This window comes from Giraffa tippelskirchi, chromosome 9 (genome assembly GCF_054371585.1).
Source record: "Giraffa tippelskirchi isolate mGirTip1 chromosome 9, T2T-mGirTip1v1.2.pri, whole genome shotgun sequence".
In the NCBI taxonomy this organism is placed as follows: domain Eukaryota; kingdom Metazoa; phylum Chordata; class Mammalia; order Artiodactyla; family Giraffidae; genus Giraffa; species Giraffa tippelskirchi.
In genome coordinates, this window is record NC_137283.1 from 40,356,870 (window position 1) to 40,376,987 (window position 20,118).

Below are 20,118 nucleotides of genomic sequence, written 5' to 3' on the forward strand. Positions count from 1 at the left end.
GACCCACTGCCACTGGCTTAGATCAAGAGGGGTCCATGCAGGTGATGTGAAGATACTCACAGAGCCTCTCAACACCTGACAGGAGAAGCTCTGACCAGCTTATCTCAGATTCTGGTTCATTCCAGGGCCTACCTACCCAGAATCTGTGAAACCTTTAATTTATTTATTTTTTGGATTAATCTTTTAAAGGATTTCTTTCTTTTAAAAATACTGAGCTAGTCAGCATACAACAAAGTGCCTAAAATAGAAGTGTATGGCTCAGTGAATTTTTACACACACCCATGTAACTACCACCCACGGCAAGATACCCACTGGGGGTCTGCAAACTCAGACCTGTAAGCCAAATTGCATCTGCCACAGTTCTGTGAAAAAGAATTTTATCAGAACACAACCTCACTATGGTTTGTGTCTTGTCTATGGCTATTCAGCTTCAAAACCTGAAATCTTTACTAGCTGGCCCTTTAAGGAAAAAAAAAAATCCGCCAATCCCAGAGTCTGCCTGCAATGCAGGAGACCCGGGTTTGATCCCTGGGTTGGGAAGATCCCCTGGAGAAGGAAATGGCAACCCATTCCAGTATCCTTGCCTGGGGAAAATCCCATGGACGGAGGAGCCTAGTGAGCTTGGCGGGCTACAGTCCATGGGCTCGCAAAGAGTCAGACACAACTGAGTGACTAACACTTTCACTTTCACTGATATAGAGGCTGCCCTATGTCTCTCCCCTATTGATTTCCCCCCAAGATAACCACTCTTTTGACATATGTTACTGTAGGTTAGGTTTGCCTGTCTTGAACTTCATATGCATGGAATATTGTAGTTTTTATTCACTCAGCATGGCTGTGAGAATCATTCATGTGTTGAGGCACTTTCACTCCTGAGCATCACCACGAATGTGACATTCCAGGCATCCTCCACTCTGTCCCACACAGCAGGCTGGCTCCTCTCACTGACAGAAGGTGTTGCCCTGTCACTGTCTCCATCTCTCTCTCATCTATTTCTGAACCACAAATACCACTGAAAATCTGACCAGAGCTGGGGATCCTCTTCTCAGATAAATGCTTAGATAGTGAAATGCTCAGCTAAAGATTAAATTTTGTTCCTGTTGTTTGTTATTTTTTACTTTTGCTCTCCCTGTGTCAGTGAAAGAGATGTCAGAAATCCATCTTGGATCCATGAAGTCTTGTCTCTCTTAGAAAAACAAGGGGTGGGAGAGAAGACCTTGTTATTAGTTTTAGCTTCATCTGAATAGTTAGGTGCAGGACATGTGGCCTTGTGGTGGGGGCAGAGAGAGACAGGGCACTTTGTGTTCTGAGGACCTCACTCAGGCGTTTGTGTCTCTTGGTAAATATGAGGACAGGACACTGACCCAGCCCTCTGGTGGCTGCAGAGCCCTGAGGTTGGCAGCCTGGCTCTAAGGTTCTGCTCAGGTGGCCCCTGAAGGAACAACACAAGCATCATCACAACAGAACAACAATGGTGTCTGCTGCTTCCGGAGGGTACCGGCTTCCACTGAGACTGCATGGGGTGAGGAGCATCAGCAGCGGATGGGCCAGTTTCCAGAGTTCTGCTGACTTAGGTGTGAGAACTGGACAGAGCCCTTAAGACTCAGGAAACTCGCGGTTCTTGGTTTACTCAGGAGTAAGGGAAACTTAAGAGGATGATAGTCAAACTTCAGCCAAAGAGGTGTGTGAGTAACAGAGCAATTAATCTGTAAGTAAGAGATGTGATCTTGCACCTTAAATTTGTGAGGCAATTCATACCATTTATACATATAAAAGGCTTCCCAGGTGATGCTACTGTTGAAGAACCTGCCTGCCAATGCAGGAGACATAAGAGACACCAGTTGGATCCCTGGTTTGGGAAGATCCCCTGGAGGAGGGCATGGCAACCCTCTCCAGTATTCTTGCCTGGAAAATCCCCAAGACAGAGGAGACTGATGGGCTATAGTTCATGGGGTTGCAAAGAGTTGGACACGACTGAAGTGACTTAGCATGCACGCATACACATAAATCCAAAATTTTGCACATAATATAAATGGGTTCATGAACCCCAAGCTAAGAAAACAAGTTCAATACTCTATCCTTTCTGCTTCAGTTCCCACTGAAATAGGCAGAGCCTTTCTGTGCTTAAATCCCCAAGACAATGGTATTTGGCTAAGTTAATATTTTTAATTAGGCCATGCAAATCCCACTCTCTAGCCATTGCATGGATTAGTTGTCCTTGGGTCAGGCTCTCAGTCTTGGGCTGGATCAACCAAGATGGAGTGGGGGCGCAGGGGAAGGGTGAAGCCAAGTCCTATGACTTCAAACATGATCCCCTGGGCAGTAGGCCAGGGAGAGGGGCAGTGTCCCATAGCAAGAGGTGTGAGCAAAGCAGGCACTGTGACTCTCATATCCGGTCCAGGAGGCTTGGAGATGACTGATGGAAACTGCCTTGCCAATGCAACACTGGAATCAAGTAGGTGGTCAGTAAATGGTAGCTACAAAGGGGATGAAGGAGAATTATCATTACTCAGGATGTGAGTCAACTCCTAGAGAATCACTTCCTTCTGGGGGACTTCTCACTGCTCTTTCTCTGGGTGATTCAATGACACCAGTAAGTGTTGAGACCAGATATTAAAGGAGCACAGGTTGATAGGCTTGTGGAATATGGGCATTTGATGAAGACACGCACTGAAAGAAATTAGAAGAGGGAAATTAAAAGTGCCCCTCAAGTCATTAAAATACACGTAAGGTTAAGGGTTTTGAAAAACGAATCACTTTAAAAAATACTTAAAGACTAAATAAAGATATTGCACAGCAATCTGAATATGAATTTTGTCTGAGTGATTATGAAATTTGTTCCTTTCATCTTATAACTTTATGTAATTAAACTCATGTCACAGTTTGCTCTTGCATGGCGCAACAGAAGTGTAAAATTTTTACTCCATTGCTAGCTAATTAGGATGATGTGTGAGTCTCTCTCTCTTATTTTCAATTTTTTTTTGAAATTTTGTGCTCAAGCCCCCTTTCCTCTTTCAAAACCTGATGTCTTACATAATTATAAACAGGCTTCCAAACTCAGAACTTTAATATATTTGGCTCTATTCTCTTTTCACCCTAAATTAGTTTACGTGTCATTAACAATTTAAAAAGAGTTAACAAAAGAAGATGTGACCTGGATTCTGGAGACAGGGTGGAGAAAATCTGTTTCATTCAGGACTCAACTAAGAGGTATATATACTGGTTCCAGGATGAAAGAGAAGTCCAAGAACCTCTGGATTTTATTTTTATCTTCTTGCATTGGGGGCTTTCTTTTAGAGGAAATAAAATCTTCTTCCAAGGATGACAAGATGTTCTAGAAAAAGCCCAATGATCATCTGTACTCAAACCTACCATGCATGCCACCTGAGAGCTGGACTCCTCATTTGTGATGTGAAAGGATTAAATGGATACATCACTTATGTTGCTAGTATTTCCTGTGTGCCTAGAACATTCAGGCATCCCTTAATGAAAGATAGTTTTTGGTTTCAAAGACCTCATTCTCAGGGAAGAGAACATAGCAGAGAGGTTAAGAGCCCAGATTCTGGAATTAATGACCTAGTTGGTGCTCATAAACATGAAAACTGGGTGAACAAAAGGGCTTCTCTCATAGCTCAGTTGGCAAAGAATCCACCTGCAATGCAGGAGACCCCAGTTCGATTCCTGGGTCGGGAAGATCCCCTGGAGAAGGGATAGGCTACCCACTCCAGTATTCTTGGGCTTCCCTTGTGGCTCAGCTGGTAAAGAATCCTCCTGCCATGCAGGAGACCTGGGTTTGATCCCTGGGTTGGGAAGATATGTACTATGTACCATGCACCAACCATGTACCAGGCCCTGTGCTAAAGCTTGAGAAGCAAGCTACAGAGCAAACGGGTGTCACATGCTTAGCAGAGTTCCTTACAGATCTGGGAAGAGAAAAGCAGGGTAGAGACCTCTAGGACATCAAGTGACTGGGAGCCCCTGGTGACCAGGAAGGAGTGCTTTGAACACTCCATAGCTCCCTCTGATGGAGGTCACTGGCATTTACTCACTCCCTTGGTAAAAAGAAAAAGATTTCTTGTGCATCATTGCTCCCCAAATTCTGGAGTGACCCCAGAAATCCTCTGATTTGAAACCCACCATCATGTCATCAAAATAGTTTCAACAATACCCAAAGAATGATCTTTCTCACTTAAGAAAATCAAAACAACCTGTATTTGTCTATCCTTTAAACCAGGGCTGAAGTGATGTATTCAAGGTGACATGTTTTGAGAGAATTTGTGAAGACCCACATTTAAAAAATATACTACTTCCCTGCTGTGTGGTGATCATTTCAGTACCTCCTTGGTGGTATTTCAAATGATGGCCTCGCCACCACCCCCAGAGCTCTGATGAGAAGCCCTGGAGAGAAAGGCTTTTCTCCATGCCACCTGGATGCAGAGAGGCTTCCTTCCAGGGAAGAACGCATCTCTGTCCAAGGAGGAGGGGGCTCACACCCATTTTCCTCTCCTCATAGTTGAACTAGAGGGAAGATGGCTTAAATTGCTATGATTTGTGATCAGGAAATGAATATGTATTTTTATGGCAGTATTCATTATACAGAGAACAAGTTTTGCTTAAAGCAATCCCTATATCACTTGATATGAATGTTATATTGTATTTTGCAATGCACAGCTTCTTGAAAAAATATTTTACAAAGAAATTAATACTGGGAACTTTTAATATATGCTTCTAGCACTCATTGATGGAACCAAACTATTTCTATCTTTCTCCCTGGAGCCAGTGTGACAGTGAGCTGACAAACTGGTGACAATGCTTTGAAAGAGAAGGCTTTTGTACCCTATTTTATGTATACTCTAGTTAAAGCATGGAGCCTAAAATTGAATAAGAGAACTCATGGAAAGCAGCAACAAGCTAAAGGCAGCAATTTTGTATCAGGTAATGGAAGATCAGGGCTTCCCAGGTGGCACTAGTGATAAAGAACTCACCTGCCAATTCAGGAGATTAAGAGACATGGGTTTGATCCCTGGGTCAGGAAGATTCCCTGGAGGAGGGCATGGCAACCCACTCTAGTATTATTGCCTGGAGAATCCTATGGACAGAAGAGCCTGGTGGGCTACAGTCCAAGGGTTGCAAACAATCATAGATGACTAAAGTGACTTAGTATGCATGCACGCAATGGAAGGACAATGACATTATCGTTAGAATGAACTGATGAGATGAATTAGATATTCCTGAAGGAGATGCAGATTAGAACATGGGGAAAATTTATGTGAGGCAATATACTTCCCCAATCACAGCATTTGTCGCCCCAGCTTCTGTCTCTTGCTGGAACTAGTTGTCCATACCACAGCTCAGGTAAACAGTATCAGTCCCTGAGGGCTACTGCTTGGAGAGTGAAGAGGTAGCCACTGACCCAAGGTTGGCCCACCTATATCCCGGCCAGAGACTATCAAAATGTCCTGGTACAAAGGAATCTTCCCATTAGCCAAAAGCTTGTCTTCTTTCTCAGCAGAAACTGGAAAAATTCTTAGAGGCTTGGAGAGCCAGTGATGAGTTCAGCTGGTCCCATCAGCAGCAGGGTAGCAGACTGAAGACCCACTTTGTTTAAGTAACGATGCTTCTTCGCTGTCAGCCTTTTGGCCGGGCTCACTGCACTCTCGCTCCAGAGGTGGACTTGACCTGGCCAGTAAAAGTCCCACATCCCTCTGGCCACACTGATGAATTCCAGATGGGCATGTGACCCAAGTCTGAGGCTTTGGTTAAAACTATCAGGAAAAGAACTTCTCTTCCACTAAGGATAATGTAAGCCTGGAGTTTTTAGGGTTTCAGTGAGTGAAGGGAGTCTGTCTGAGCACTAAGCCAACACAGACGAAACGTGGAGAAGTTGGTTCTGGTTACCATGATTTGAGATCCTTGTTATTTAGTTGCTAAGTCATGTCTGACTCTTTGCAACCCCACGCACTGTAGCCTGCCAGGCTCTTCTGTCCATGGGATTTCCCAGGCAAGAATACTGGAGCAGGTTTCCATTTCCTTCTCCAGAAGATCTTCCTGACTTAGGGATTGAACTCGCATCTCCTGTGGCTCCAGGCTTGGCAGGTAGATTTTTTACCACTGTGCCACCTGGGAAGGATCTAACCAAATCCAAAGCGTGTTGAGCTATGAACTTTAAACAAAAACTTCTGAACAAATGTAATTTTATAATAGTCTTGGATTTACAGATAAACTGTAAGGATTGTCCAGAGAATTCCTTTATACCTCAGTTTCTCCTGTCATCAACATCTCACAGCAGTATAATGCATTATGCTAATAAGCTAATAACAATACATCATTAACTGAAGTCCATGATTTATCCAGATTTCCTAAGTTTTTACTTAATGTTCCCTTTTTCTCTTCCAGAGTCCTATCCCAGATGCCATATTATATTTAGTCACCATGTATCCTTAGGGTCTGCTAAACTGTGACTGTTTCTTAGACTTGCCTTGTTTATGGCCACCTTGACAGTTGTGAGAAGTACTGACCTGATATTTGGTAGAATGTTGCATGGATGGAATTTCTGATGTTTATCTCATGATTAGACAGGGATATATGGATTTGGGGAGAAAATCACATGGTCAAGTGCTATTTTCATCATATGACATCAAGGGTGCATGCTATCAACTTATCTTTGTTGACTGCTCATTGTTGAAGCTAATCTTAATCACCTCGCTTAAGTAGTATTTTTAGATTTCTCCCCCCCAAATTATTCTTTTTTTTTTTTTCTCATTCTATACTTTACTCTTTGGAAGAAAGTCATTTTGTATAGCTCACACTTATTGCATGGGACACTATGCTCTACCTCTTGTGAACACAGCATCTACAAAAATTATTTGGAGTGACTCTTCCTAAGACATTTGTCTATTCTGCCTCAGTTCAGTCAGTTCAGTACAGTTCAGTTGCTCAGTCGTGTCTGATTCTTTGCGACCCCATGAACCACAGCACATTAGGCCTCCCTGTCCATCATCAACTCCCGGAGTTTACCCAAACCCATGTCCATTGAGTTAGTGATGCCATCCAACCATCTCATCCTCTGTCATCCCCTTCTCTTCCCACCTTCAATCTTTCCAAGCATCAGGGTCTTTTCAAAGGAGTCAGTTCTTTGCATCAGGTGGCCAAAGTATTGGAGTTTCAGCTTCAACATCAGTCCTTTCAATGAATATTCAGGACTGATTTCCTTTAGGATGGATTGATTGGATCTCCTTGAAGTCCAAAGGACTCTCAAGAGTCTTCTCCAACACCACAGTTCAAAAGCATCAATTCTTCAGTGATCAGCTTTCCTTATAGTCCAACTCTCACATCCATATATGACTACTGGAAAAACCATAGCTTTGACTAGATGGACCTTTGTTGGCAAAGTAATGCCTCTGCTTTTTAACATGCTAGACATCTAGGTTGGTCACAGCTTCTCTTCCAAGGAGTGTCTTTTAATTTCATGGCTGCCGTCACCATCTGCAGTGATTTTGGAGCCCCCAAAAATAAAGCCTACCATTGTTTCCATTGTTTCCCCATCTATTTGCCGTGAAGTGATGGGACCAGATGCTATGATCTTAGTTTTCTGAATGTTGAGCTTTAAGCCAACTTTTTCACTCTCCTCTTTTGCTTTCATCAAGAGGCTCTTTAGTTCTTCTTCACTTTCTGCCATAAGGGTGGTGTCATCTGCATATCTGAGGTCATTGATATTTCTCCCAGCAATCTTGATTCCAGCCTGTGCTTCATCCAGCCCAGCATTTTGCATGATGTACTCTGCATGTAAGTTAAATAAGCAGGGTGACAATATAGAGCCTTGATGTACTCCTTTCCCTATTTGGAACCAGTCTATTGTTCCATGTCCAGTTCTAACTATTGCTTCCTGACCTGCATACAGATTTCTCAAGAGGCAGGTCAGGTGGTCTGGTATTCCCATCTCTTTAAGAATTTTCCAGTTTGTTGTGCCTAATTCATTTATTTATTAAATTGCTTCTTTATGTTAGTAGGGACTAGTTTCATACTTTGCTTTTTAATTTAATACTTAACAAAACATTTTTTGCAGATCAAATTGTTTTAGCTTTGATCGTTGTGACTCTTTCAGTCAGCTCCTGTGTCTCTTTGATAAACCTCATGCTTGAATGTGTGTGGTTTTGTGTGTCCTGTGTTTTGAGCACTTTCTTACTTTCTGGCATCATAAGATGTTCCAGGCTCATTATTGCACATTCTCTGCCTCAGTTCTAGAACCAGTCATTTCTCCAAGGAGCTCTGGTTCCTTTTATTAGAGCATGATATTAGAAATGAAAATCTGGGCACTCGGTGTAGCTATGGATTTTTTTAATTATTTGAGCCAATTCATCTAACCTCCGTTTTCTTCCCTTAAGACTACTTTACTTGAATTTTCTGCCACTTGAGATTTGAAAATAAATTAAATAGATATACAAAAGTATAAAATACAGCTCAGCCATCTCCCTTCTCTTTATTAATTTCAATAAATAACAGCCCTCATCTAAATCCTCTCTTTACACTCAGGCCGTCCTCTCCCAATCATCTCAGTAGAGAAAGGACAGAGCCGGAGAGTTACACAAGCAGAGTTTGTTCTGCAGCTTGCCGAGCTCTCTCATGCACTTCTCTCTGCTTTTCAATCTTTTATCTCATAAGCCTGTGTTCTACGTTTCGCTTTCCCCTTACCTTCTCTTGGCTATCTCAGTCCAAGCCCCTTATACCGGAGCTGGGTTGGAAATCTAGTCCAGCGTGGCACAGATGCGAACACTGCATGGTTCTCACTCTCATTTATAAGCTGGCAAGGCAGAGCGCCTGCCACACAATACAATTCACGTCACCATGTTAAGTTCCCTGAGTGAAGCTCTCATCCCTTAAAAGGTTATATTCCTGGTTTCTTAAAAACTTAAATCCTTTTACTGGTGGGACTTTCACACCATCCTGTTGTTTTTTTTTCCATCAAACAAATTTGCAATTACATATTTATTTTTGTCTGTTCGTTCTCTGCTTATACCCCTCTGTACACTATGAACTCTACCAGAGAAGAGGAGGGTGTATCTTATTCTCCATTCTATTCCCAGTTCTACCCATAATGCTTGGCACATGACTGGCACCCATACATTCTTGTTGAATGCACACATAAATGAATGAATGATCAATCTTGGACCTATGATCCCCTAAGAATCTTAGGATCTGGAGATATGTCTTACCACAGAATATGACAGGGAGACATCAAGGAACTCAGATAAAGGAGTAAATGATGCCACCTCAGGTACCAGAGACAGTCAAAAGAACTGTTAGGGACGAGGCACTGAGTGAAGGAATGGCGACCTACTCCAATATTTTTGCCTGGAGAATTCCAAGGACAGAGGAGCCTGGTAGGCTACACAGTCCATGGGGTCACAAAGAGTTGGATATGACTGAGCAACTAACATTTTCACCTTCGAGCGAGGGCTTGGAGACAATGGGGATTCACCAGGTAGACAAAGGAGCAGGGCTGGGAGCTCTGGGAAGGGCACTCAGGCAGCCTGTTAGACATAAGCGAAGACAGAGAAGTGTCATAGAGTTTGCACCAAGATGACAGGCTTGGGAGAAGCCCCAGGGTGAAGGCAGAGATGCAGGGCCTGGGGGCGGCAAAGGTGAGCCACTGGGGAGTACAGAGCATGGAAGAAAGTGTCCTGATCTGGGTTTCAGAACATTATTTTGGCAGGCGGAGGAAGGGTGGAAGAATGGAGGCAGGAGACCTGCCTGGGGCAGTGGTGCTGGGCCCAGTGGGTGTGGAAAGATGAGCAGGTGGGCTGAGAGTCAGGGGCGAGTCTATGCATTCCTGAGTAGTAGCTCCTGAACCCAAGCAGGCACACACAAGGCCAGCTCTTAAAGCTCCCAGTGCATAACTCACCCAACTCCACGTTCGGTGATTTTCTGCTGAAAGCTTGATTTCAACCGTGGTGGAAGTAACTACACCATGGAAATCAGCAAGGACTGAGGCTTTTTACTTCCTGGAAAGCCAGCACGCTATTGTTAGAAAATCAGTTAGCAATTCTGAAGAAAAGAAAAAAAAAAGCTATTTGTGGCCTGCAGTCTTTCCTTTCCTTTTGGGTCATTTCCTAAGTGTGTCTGCAGTGGTGGGGAATTTTGAGTAAATTGACTGCACAAGAGATGCTTGGGCCTCATCATCACAAGAAGGAAAAAATAAGGTCTATCTTCCTAGGAAATAGGACACGTGTGTGAGTGTGTCAGTCACTTAGTCATGTCCGACTTTTCATGACCGCATAGACTTTAGCCCGCTAGGCTTCTCTGTCCATGCAGATACTCCAGGCAAAATACAGGAATGGGTTGCCACTTTCCTCCTCCAGGGGATCTTCTCAACTCAGGGATCGAACCCTCATCTACTTATGTCTCTTGCACTGGCAGGTGGATTATTTCCCTACTGAGCCATCAGGAACATCTGAGTCATCAGGAAACAGTCTATTATTTAATTCATCGAGCCTATGTTTAATATTTTTTTGCATTTAAATATAATTTATAACTAATAACTTCCCTTATTCTGACAGACATGGAGGGGAGAAAGACAGAAAGAGAATAGGCTTAGAGAAATGTAGAGAAAAAAAATGAAAGGAAGAAGAAAAGAAAAAAAAATAAAGGAAGAGTGAGGAAGGACAGAAAAAAGAAAGAACAAAGGAACATAAATAGGCAGGCAGGCTTCTGTCCCTGTGGCTCTGAATTATACACGGCATCATCAAAGCTCTCTAGTTATTAAAATGACACAGTAGCCAAATACAAGGAGATCTTTCTCTATGCCACTTGCAATATATAGCTTAAACTCCAATAATCAGTGCTGTTACTACCTCTCCTCTATTTTACAGATGAGAAAGCTGAGGCCGGCCCACAGAGGTAAATATCTTGCCCCAGTCACCATCTTAGTAAGTCCAGAGCCAGGTCTACAGGGGGGATTTGAGCCCAATCGGTATAACCCCATGGCCTGCTCTCTTGGTTACTATACAGTTAAGTCTTTTGCTCCAAACAAAGCAAAGTGGGGTTCTCAGTGAATTCATCTTAACACCCACTCTGGGCAAGCAGGCATTGTGAAGAATGCAGAAAAGTGCCCGTCATCAAGAACTGGCCCATAGTGCATCTACAGGCAGAAGGAATGACAAGGTGGGGACTTGGGGACAACACCCCAGGCCCAGCTGCTGGGAGCTCCTTGAGACTGGGCAGTGTGTCTTTCCAACTTTTCACCCCTGGTTCCTAGCAGGGAGCCTGGCTCAATACACATTTACTCAGTGAACAGTGAGAACTTGTATTTAAAGGATGGATTAGATCTTTCTTGCCAGAGAGTAGTCTGGAAGTCTTCGCTACAGTGGCGAAAAGCTGAGCCAGGGTTTACTGTATGTGAGGAACCGACAAGCAGCAGACCGGTCCATCTGGAGCAGACGGTCTCCGGCTGCATCTATCAGGACGCACGTTCTCAAACCCTGCAGGGACTCTCGGTCACCAGGTGCCCTTCCCTTCAGCGTTCTAGTCCAGATTACAGTAATGACTCCATTACCAGTGAGTCACAAATCTTCTGATGGATTCAGATGGTTACAGATAAAGCCCGTTCACAGGGCAATAATAAAGGAAGGTGGGTTAAGGGATATTTGTAAACCCTGATTCTTTGGCCAAATGGATACAATAACTAACAGAATGGTGAAAGTAACTTTGGGTGATTTTAAAAACAAATGTTCCTTTTTTTCAGGTCCTAAAGCTCTGAACCATCTTCCACTCACTCTTCTTTGCCTTCTCTGTGCAATCAATCAGTCACTATGTCTTATGTGTTTGTAAAATAGTGCAGCCACCCTTCTATTACCAAAACTTCCCTGCACCGAAATTTAGCCATGGCCCGAAGTCCATGTTTGCTTAAAAGCTCCCTTAGAAACTACTCGTGCAGATCTCTTGTGAGAGAGACAGGATGAACGAGGCCTATGGGGTGGAAGGCTTTCCTGAGATTACAGGTTCGGGCAGAGTTAGGGTCACTGTCAAGTGTTTTCACTCTGAGGTTTTTCATCTTCGATGTGTCAGCCAGGATTCTTGACTGTGAGCCACCAAAATTGACTTGGATGATCTTAAGAGAAAGGAGATTCCATCGCAAAATATCAGAATTGCAGGAAGAAGAGGGTCAGCCTCTGAGAACAGGCACGAACCAAAGGAGACGTGACCACCAGGGCTACAGGCATGCTGCCACAGTCTGCTCAGGCCATGCTGCCTTTGCACTGCTGCTCCTGCCACACTGCCACAGTGCCACTCTGACCTCCAGCCGCCCCCTCCCTGGCACCAGTTTTTGAGGCAGTGCAGTGGGAGGAAGTAGACACTAGAGAGACTTCCAGGACCAGACATGCATATGGGCAAGAGGGGGAAGGCTATGGGAAAGGAGTGGATGCTGACAGTCAGAATACCAGGACATGTTTTAAACACTGAACTGAACTTTCCCGCATGGGGCGCTCTTTTCAAATGAACCTTCTACCTTTGTTTTCCAAATGCACTTTGAGCCCAACTGTCAGACTACTTTATACACCTCACAACACATAGCTCCAGTGGGCATAGAGGTAGAACTCCATTAACCACCATTCAAAGCCTGGCTTCGTGCCCTCCCCACTTTATCCTCACCCACAGCAGGACCAGGGCATCGCTGTCCTCAAATCCTGTTCTCTGCTTCAGGTGCATGCCTGCAGGCTCAGTCGCTTCAGTCATGTCCAACTGTTAGCGACCTTGTGGACTGTAGTCTGCCAGGCTCCTCTGCCATGGGATTCTCCAGGCAAGAATACTGGAGTGGGTTGCCACATCCTCCTTCAGGGGATCTTCCCCACCCAGAGATTGAACCCACGTCTCTTATGTCTCTTGCATTGACAGGCAGGTTCTTTACCACTTAGCGCCACCTGGGAAGCCCCTGCTTCAGGTAGCATGGTCTAATGGTGGCCAATTCTTCTCAACTTCACCTCTTTACTCATGCTGTTCTCTTTACCTGGAATGCCCCCTCTTAGCTCCCAGGGTCATCTAAATTTTACCTATGAATCAAGGGTCCCTTAAAGTTCTACCTTTTATAAGACCTTCCAGAACAGTCTACTCAATATACATGCTGCCTCTGAATGCTTACCTTTATCTCTCACTTGACAATCCTATACTCTCTCAAACTTGGTGCCTGACCGAGAGAAGGCACTCAACATAAATCTGCTGAATGAATGTACTGAATCTTTACTGACCCTTCAAGGCCTTGCTCAACTGTCATTATCTCTAAAAAGCTTTTCTTGATCCTCAGGCACAGTTAGTTCCAGGTTCTTTGAGTTCCACAGTGAAAGTCAATGTGTTAGTCGTTCAGCTGTGTCTGACTCTTGCGACCCCATGGACTGTAGCCTGTCAGGCTCCTCTGTCCATAGGATTCTCCAGGTAAGAATACTGGGGTGGGTAGCCATGCCCTTATAGCTGTAACACTGACCACATGCCTACTAATCACCTGCCTGTCAGCCTCCACTAAACCATGAGCTTCTCATGAGTGAGAATTGCATCTTACTCTTTTTTGTACGTATCGTATCTGGTACATACTACACCTGAGCCGTCCGATATGGTAGCTACTACGTATCTGTCACTAAATTGTTATCAATAAAAATGAAATAAAATAAAAATCAAGCTCCCCATCTTCAATAGCCACATTTTGAGTTCTCAATAGCCACATAGGGCTAGGGGCTATAGCATTAGATAATGCAGATATAGAACTTTTCATCATCACAGAACCTTATAATGGACAGCCCAGGCATTCACTACATAATTACTCTTTGTTTGAGAGTTCACTATGCATTATGCATTGTGCTAGGCGTTTTATGTGCATTGTCTCATTTAACTCTGAGAATTATACTCACAGGGAATAATAGGATTATCCCCATTTTACAAATGAGGAAACTGAGGCACAGAAAGGTTAAGTAATTTGGCCAAAGCCATACAACTCGCAGACAGTCGGGCCAGAGATTTTACTGTCCCCATAGGCTAGTCCATGCCCCATAATCACTGAACCACGTTTCTTTCGTTCAGGGAAGTACAGTGCACTGTGAACACTGATAAAACGGACTCACAGTCCAAATTCAAACTTGAATTCCCTCATGTGCTTACTGTGAGACCTTGGAAAAGGTAATCGCTTTTTTTTCTAAAATGGGAAAGGACATATTTATTTCCAGGGTCATTGTGAAGACAGAACAAATCACATGCATGGTGGGCCCCATATAGTGCCCAGCACTTGCTGGGTTTCAAGTGAATACTAACTATGCTCTCAGTCAAAGTTTTACCCTCTAGGGTGTCAAAAAACATTCTTAGTTGAGTTATCAGCACACAGTAAGCCTTGGCAAGAATTATTTTAGATGATTGATTCTTATTCTGGGATATTACCCTTTGCTCTTTCACTGTATTTTTTTAACGTGATTTTTACAAAAACTTTGACTAGAGGCCTACTCAATTTATGTACTGTTATTACTGTTACATGATGGGGGTGGAAGGTGGAAATAAATGTTACCTTCCACAGCTAGGAAATATGAGCACTACAGAAAGGAAGGAAGCACTTCTGTCAACATGAGCAGAGGAAAACGGTAGAGTTTTAATAGGAGAATTTCAAGCATCAGGCTTGGTGGAGTTATAGGGCCACCTTTTCTCCTAAATGACTCCATCCCCTGGATTGCTTGAAAGAAAGCAAAACTGACTTGACAAGGGCTTATAGTGAATAATGTAATAAATGCTACAATTCACTCAGGCTGTTACCATACCAACTGGAAGGCCAGATGAACAAACATCTGAGACTGAATCAAATTATACGAAATCAAGAAGCAATAGATCTGCTGCAAGGTGTGTGGGTGATAAGAGAAAAGGATGGTTGGGTTTTCAAGGACAGAACACTTGGCCAATTTATTTTTCTAGGCTCTTTGTATCATTTCTTTCCCCAATGTGCTATGTTTATTCACATCTCTGAGCCTTTATACCTAAATGTTGCAAGGAAATATCTGAATTGGGAGAGCTTCAGCTATGAGTCTACCTCAAACTTGCTTAAATAACACCAAACAAGGCCAAGATTACAGAAAGTCCAGGTGTCGACTAAAACTTCAGGCTGATTTGATCTAGTGATTCCAGCTCTGCTTTTCTGCGGTTCAAGATCTCGGGGCCCCTCCTCTCCATGTGTGTGGCTTTACCTACAGGCTGAAAACGAGGTGGGCTGTCATTCTCCTTGGTCTCATATTCATGCCCGGCCCTCTGGTAGATTAGATGATTTCTCATAAATATTTAACACTCTCCCTATCACTACCAGGAAGCGTGGTGGGCTTGATACTAAGCTTAGTCATGTGTCTTTCTTTAGCCAATGAAATGTTGGTAGAGGTGATGAAGCCTAGGCCTGAGATAGACTTGTGTACTTCCACTGGTGCTCTCACACCTCTGTGACTGTCATGAGAAAAACACGTGTAGGCTAGCTTACTGGTCCTGGGATGGGATGGGAAACTTTGGTGTAGACCATGAACTAACTCAGCTGATCCCCAGACTCTAATTAATTAGTGCACCCAGCTAATGTCAGGAGAACTGAACTGTCCCAACAAGCAAGGCCTAGATCAACTAAATAGATGTTTATTGTTCCATGGTGCTGAGGTTGTATATGGTTTTGCTATGTACATTTTTGTGGCAGTAGCTCAGTGATAGAATAACACCCCGATCAGAAGAGAGAATCTCTTCTGAATTTTTTTTCCATAACATTCAAAGTTGTCTCATAAACTCCCCAGAAAACCTCTCCCTGCCTCTCACTGGCCTAAGTTGGGTCACATGCTCAATTCCTGGCAAGGGGGATGGATTCCCTCTGACAAATAAGGCATTTTCCTGGAGGACAGCCTATCAAGCACAAGGAGCACTGAGGAAGGGTGTGTGTGTGTGTTAGTTGCTCAGTCGTGTCCGACTCTTTGCAACCCCATGGACTGTAGCCCGCCAGGCTCCTCTATCCCTGGGATTTTCCAGGCAAAAACACTGGAGTGGGTTGCCATTTCCTTCTCCAGGGGAAGGGGAAGCTGTATGCAAGTGAAAGTCACTTAGTCTTGTCCGACTCTTTGCAACCCCATGGACTATACAGTCCATGGAATTCTCCAGGCCAGAATACTGGAGTGGGTAGCCTTTCCCTTCTTCAGGGGATCTTCCTAACCCAGGGATCAAACCCAGGTCTCCTGCATTGCAGGCGGACTCTTTACCAGCTGAGCCACATGGGAAGCCCAATAAAATGAGAGATATGTTTAAAGGAGGAAGTGAGTGGTAAGAAGGCAACATCCTCCATTCCTACCTCTCTCTGGCTTCACTTCAAGTCCTGATTCATCTATGAAAACTACCAGAGCCCTCTAACCCATCTTGTTTTTTTTTTTTCCTATTGAGTCCAACCTGGACTGTTCCCTTAGTACAGAAATGAGTATCTGTACATTACTTCTCAGGCAGCATCAAGAGTTTTTCTCTCAATTATTAAATTTTTGTTTCAACCCAAGTACATCAAAGTAGTTGAAATTTTAGTCTGTGGTCACATCTGGATTCAAGTACTGGACCCATCATTTAGCAGCTCTGTGACCTAAGGAAAGTTATGTACCCTTTCTATGCCTCAATTTCCTTGATGTAAAATGGGCCAACAATAGTATAGCCTTTACAGGTGTGGGGCAAATGCACCCATTAGTAAATATTTTTTACTAGTAAAAGGTTTTGTTTTGTTTTTTTTTCTATTAGAAGAATTGAGAGAATTATTCAATGGTAATCATTCAAAGTTTGAGAAGTGTTCATATTGCCTAGTCAGATGATGTCAATGAAATACTCTTTTGAAGTCAAGGAAGCGTGTGTCTTCTCAGGGAAGCAAAATAGAGAGATCCACAGTAAACAGGGAAAGAGGACATAGGTTGTGAGATTATCACCAATACTGCTGGAGCCATTAGCTCCATATCTGGTTAGGTCTCTGGGGGCTGGTAATGACAATCTGCTTTAGCTAGGTTACACAGGAAAGAAAGGTCTACCACCCAGGGCATAGATCTCCTTGTGGAACTCTGGGGAAGGAATGCAGAGATGAACCAGAGCCTAAAGTCACTGGAATGCTTTTTTTTTTTTTCTTGAATATCTCGGAGAGCTGCTTCATTTTACTTCCTCTCTGCAGCCCATCTTTCTCTGCTCTCCATCTTCATGTCATAATTTGGTGTCTCTATTTTTTTCACATCATGATTCTATTCACCCTCAGAGACTGGTCTCCTATTTCTAAGTGCCATTTCCAAACCCTGGGAAAAAGACTCTCTTTGACCTCATTTAGACCAAATGTCCGTGCACCCACAATGCTTGTGCCAACCTGGATACCAAGAAACTACATCTGAAGAATGGGTACCACTCCCTGAGAAAGGGAGAACAGTAAGCCAGGCACATGCTTCAAAAAGATCTCAATATTTTTTTTCCCTATTTAAGAATGGTAATTCCTGCTAAAGCTCCAAATCACCCTAGCCCCTGTAATTCTTGTACTGGAAGTCCGGAGAATGATGTGCAATTTGATATGTTTAGAAAGGTCTCAAGATGATTCTAATGATTAACAAATTTAAGAAAGCTTTTTCTTGGAATACTTACAATATGGTGGAAAAGGAGGAAAATAAGACTTACAAAAAATAGGTTAAGACTGGAGTTTTCAACCTAGAAAAAGTTAGACCAAGAATCTTTTGAGCATACAGGAGACTCAACCACTGATAACATCCAGCTGTTTTTTGCCTCCACCAAGAGCAGTACAGAAGCATGAGGTTACATATAAGAAAACATTTCTTCATAGGAAAAGAGCTGTTAAAAAATAGAAGAACTCTGTGTCTCTGGGGCAGACTCGGTGTGCCCGAGAGCACGTAAGTAGGCCCAGTGACCTTTCAGAATGCTATTCAATGCAGAATCCATGATCCCAAGGTCAGGATCAGAATCAAACCAGGTTCAGAAACAGAAACACAGAGGGGACTCAAGTCACCCAGAGAAGGAAAGAAGTGAGGGAAATGGTTCCCTCCAGTCTTCTCTGATCCATCTACTCGGGTCAAGTTGTATACTCAGCTCTTTTAAAGAATGGGGGCCAGGATATCTATGTGGGTTCATTTCATAGGCAAAGAAGGTAGCAGAGACCCCAATCCCATCTCCTCGCATCCCTCAGTCTTGGTCCCAAGGCAAGACAGCTTTATGATCCAGACAGATGGTACCCGGTGATTGATGTGATGCTGATGGTTACCACAGGGATGCTGGCTTGGCCCTTACTAGGACTTTAGGTGCTTGCATGAAGAGGGGAAGCTAGACACGGAGTCAAGTCTCAATAATCATCCAATCAAGCAGGCGATGACCAGAATCTGCTGATTCTTGTTTCTCTCTTTCCTCATCATCAGAGGCCAGTCTACACTATCGTATGGTCAGAATGTTTGTGTTGCCTCCAAATTCTTACGTTGAAATTCTAGTGCCCAATGTGATCCTATTAGGAGGTTGGCTTTTGGGAGATACTTAAGCCTTAAGGAGGCTTCCCAGGTGGTGCAGTGGTAAAGAATCTGCCTACAATGCAGGAGATACCGGTTTGAACCCTAGGTTGGGAAGATCCCCTGGAGGAGGAAACGGCAACCCACTCGAGTATTCTTGCCTGGAGGATCCCATGGACAGAGGAGCCTGCCAGGCTATAGTCCACGGGGTCACAAAGGGTCAGATATGACTGAGCATGCATGTACTAGGTCTTAAGGGCAGAGCTCTCAGAAATGAGATTAATGAGCTTAAAGCCCCTATAAAAGAGGCCCAACAGAGTTCCCTTAGCTCCTTCCACAAGTGAAGACACAGCCAGAAGTCAGCAGTCTGGGACCTGGAAGAGGGTTCTCACTAGAACCATACCCTACTGGCACCCTGACCTCAGATTTCCAGCACCCAGGCCTGTGAGAAATACATTTTTGCTGTTTAAAGCTACACAGGTGTGGTATTGTGTTGGAGCAGCCAGACTGGACTGCAACAACCCTCCTCTTAGCTATTACATCAGATGGGGTGGGATTTGTTGTCAGAGTGAGTCCCTTACAGGTCTGATGCTGACCTGTCAGCCTTCCCTCCTGCCTTCACAGCCTCTCCAGGCTGGCAGCTGGTGAGCAACATACTGAGCCAGGCTTATTTTCCAGCCACCTTGTGGCCTCTCACTCCTCACCTTCTCTGCCAGTTGAATAGACACTGAGGTCCAGATTTGTGAAAGAGAATGGAAGCAGAGGGCCCCACTTAGATGTCAAGTCTTTACCAGAGCTCAGAGTCAAGCACTTGTAAATAATGTGATAGCATGAGCATATTCCTGTTCCTTAGGTAGATATCCCTCTTCAGAACTTCACAGAGGCAGTCAGTGGGAAAGTGATTGGCAAGGCAGGATTCCAGAATTCCTGGATCCCAGGGGACTATTGCCCCATTAAAATTCCAGCAGAGCCAAGCTTTGGTGAGCACTGGAAATCCAGCACTCTGGCCAAGGCATCTTGGAAGCACTGCATGGTTCTTAATTGTACTTTCTTTTCACAGTGTGTAAAGACGTTTGTTTTCAGATCCTCACCTCTCAAGGGAAAACAGAACTTCAAAGATTTCAGACTTCAAAGAACACAAGCAAATTAACCTGATATTTTGGAGCTGTAGCCTGTGTTTCCTCCTGTCAAATCACCGTGGATGGTTTTCTCAATTTCGTAAAAGAGATCTAAGAGATCTTCCAGGGGATCTTCCAGAGCCAGGGCCCGAATTCCATCTCTTGGGTCTCTTGCATTGTCAGGTAGATTCTTTACACTAGCGCCACCTGGGCAGCTTTCCCTCCAAATGTTCCCCAAGGATGTTTTCCCAAGAGAGTCCCACAAACATCCCTCAGAATATCTTTCTAGGTCCCCACGAGTTTGGGGAGTGTTCTGTCCCAGATTCTCCCTCCACCCTTGCTCATTCTCAAGGCAGTTTAGCAAATTAATAGCACAATTTCTACAAAAAGAAAACCTTTTGGACTTTGTTTAGCTCAAATAATCTTAAGTCTACCTTACCACAGAGCCCCTTTTATTTATTTTTAACGTAATTCCTATTATGATTGTGTGACGTAAACAGTCT

The 20,118-nt window shown here is 43.8% G+C and overlaps 1 long non-coding RNA gene across 1 annotated transcript in view; it reads right to left on the minus strand.

Annotated features, from left to right (window-relative positions):
* Positions 1-9,901: 9,901 nt before the first annotated feature.
* Positions 9,902-20,118, minus strand: part of LOC145519844 (uncharacterized) — a 111,683-nt gene continuing 101,466 nt past the window's right edge. The window contains exon 3 of the long non-coding RNA XR_014063960.1: positions 9,902-10,001. This is a non-coding gene — a long non-coding RNA (uncharacterized LOC145519844). The remainder of the gene's footprint in view (positions 10,002-20,118) is intronic.